Here is a 2,691-nt window from a genome sequence, read left to right as displayed (position 1 = left end):
ACCAAGGGTGTGCTTCGGCACTACCAGAGCAGGGTGGTTACCAACTGCCTGGAAATCAAGGTCACCACAAACTGAAGTGTAAGTGTCATTCAGTTCTTCAGAGGTAAAGTGAAGAGACAACTGCATCAAAAAGAGGTGATTGAGCCAAACCCATATTTTCAAATATCAGGTTTACACTGGATATACTCAGTGTAAGACTATGTGGTTGTGGTAGCCTGTTGTTGTGAACAAGGGAGGCTCATGGGAACAAAACATGTAGAGTTACAGGGTAATGGACTGATGATCAACGGGACTAAGTATGTTAGAACTTATGTTCAATTTGACAATCACTATGGTGTGAGTGACTCTCTTAAATATATCACAACCACAGCCGTATTGACCAGACAAGCCCCTAGAGATGTTGTCCAAGCAGAGCCTCACTTCCTTAACATCACCTGAGAGACAAGCATGGACCATTCGTTAAATCTGGTGATAGCCATGCAGCAGGGGTGATCACAGAAAAACAATTGCTGCACCATGTATGTCAGTATCAAGATGGCAGACATCAAATAACTGTGACCTTAAGCATAGCAGTTCCTAGTGCACATAGTGACTCTGATTTTGCTGGTTTAGCCTTTATGTACCTGAGATGAGACATTCAGAGGCCTGATCCAGGGACAGTCCCCAAGCGTGGGATAGAGAATAGTTGTGAAGTTTAAATCAGCTTGATAATTGTGTAGTGAATAGGAATAACGAAACTAGTAAAAAGTGTATTCATCTGTAGAGTAAAGGATAGAGATAACTTAATGGAATGCCGGTCAAAGTAAGACACAAAGGATCAGGTATTCTCTGTAGGGGAGGGCAGCCTTTGGACAGAAAATTGTTAATCTTTAACACTTCAGAGACTAGATGCTTAGAAAAATATTGGGCATAGGAAACTGACCTTTTATGCTGCTATTTAAAGTGTTACTGGTACGTATGTAATGAGTGTATCTTCAAGAGTAACACATACCCAGGAACGACAAAGTTTCAAGATTTATTTTTCATATATACTTTAGTTATTTGACAAATTACAAATTTTAAATAAAGATGACAGAAACAGTAATTATCCTTCCAAAAAAGTGTGAGGTGAATCATTGTACAATTTTTTCCTCTTGTGCTTCCAAAACATCTTACTCAATCAACAAACCTGACATATTTCTACCAAAATTGCAGCAAAACTGTGAAACATAATGAGTAAACACATAAAATTAAGTCCATGTGATCATATTGCTTCAGCCATTCACGCATCTGTTATGTTTGCTAATGTTTCTTCTGAAACACAGGGTGATTCAAAAAGAATACCACAACTTTAAAAATGTGTATTTAATGAAAGAAACATAATATAACCTTCTGTTATACATCATTACAAAGAGTATTTAAAAAGGTTTTTTTTCACTCAAAAACAAGTTCAGAGATGTTCAATATGGCCCCCTCCAGACACTCGAGCAATATCAACCCGATACTCCAACTCGTTCCACACTCTCTGTAGCATATCAGGCGTAACAGTTTGGATAGCTGCTGTTATTTCTCGTTTCAAATTTTCAAATCATCAATGGTGGCTGGGAGAGGTGGCTGAAACACCATATCCTTAACATACCCCCATTAGAAAAAATCGCAGGGGGTAAGATCAGGGCTTCTTGGAGGCCAGTGATGAAGTGATTAAGTGCTCTGTCACGGGCTGCCTGGCGGCCGATCCATCGCCTCGGGTAGTTGACGTTCAGGTAGTTACGGACAGATAAGTGCCAATGTGGTGGCGCTCCATCCTGCTGAAATATGAATTGTTGTGCTTCTTGTTCGAGCTGAGGGAACAGCCAATTCTCTAACATCTCCAGATACTGTAGTCCAGTTACAGTAGCACCTTCGAAGAAAAAGGGACCAAAAACTTTATTGGCTGAAATGGCACAGAAAACGTTCACCTTAGGCAAGTCACGTTCTTACTGAGTTGTTTCCCGCGGATTCTCAGTGCCCCATATACAGACATTAGGACGGTTGCTTGCTGGATGCGTGCTACATGTTCATCACTCGTTCTCGGCCGTCCAGAACTTTTCCCTTTGCACAAACATCCATTCTCTGTAAACTATTTATACCAACGTTTAATACACCACCTATCAGGAGGTTTAACACCATACTTCGTTCGAAGTGCACGCTGAACAACTGTCGTCGATTCACTTCTGCCGTACTCAATAACACAAAAAGCTTTCTGTTGAGCGGTCGCCATCTTAGCATCAACTGACACTGACGCCTAGTCAACAGCGCCTCAAGTGAACAAATGTACAACTAAATGAAACTTTATAGCTTCCTTAATTCGCCGACAGATAGTGCTTAGCTCTGCCTTTTGTCGTTGCAGAGTTTTAAATTCCTAAAGTTGTGGTATTCTTTTTGAATCACCCTGTAATTCTAGAAACTGACACCAGGAGGTAGCACTAGTCAAGGGACAGGTAGCATTGTTCTCATATGCAACAAGTCCAGTTTTGAGTGATGAATGACTTGCCCCTCAAGAACATCCTGGTCCATTCAATATCTGGGTGTGGTCTATAAAGCGTTCACAAAAGTATGTAGAACTACCATGGACGTCACCGTAAAGTGTTGTGTTACGGTAGCTGCCAATGTCGTGACATACAGGGTCACAGTAATGGACATGCCAGTAGATTGTGAAGCAAAGATATCTGA

Source organism: Schistocerca nitens, chromosome 5 (genome assembly GCF_023898315.1).
Source record: "Schistocerca nitens isolate TAMUIC-IGC-003100 chromosome 5, iqSchNite1.1, whole genome shotgun sequence".
Classification (NCBI taxonomy): domain Eukaryota; kingdom Metazoa; phylum Arthropoda; class Insecta; order Orthoptera; family Acrididae; genus Schistocerca; species Schistocerca nitens.
Note: the sequence above shows the minus strand (reverse complement) of the source record.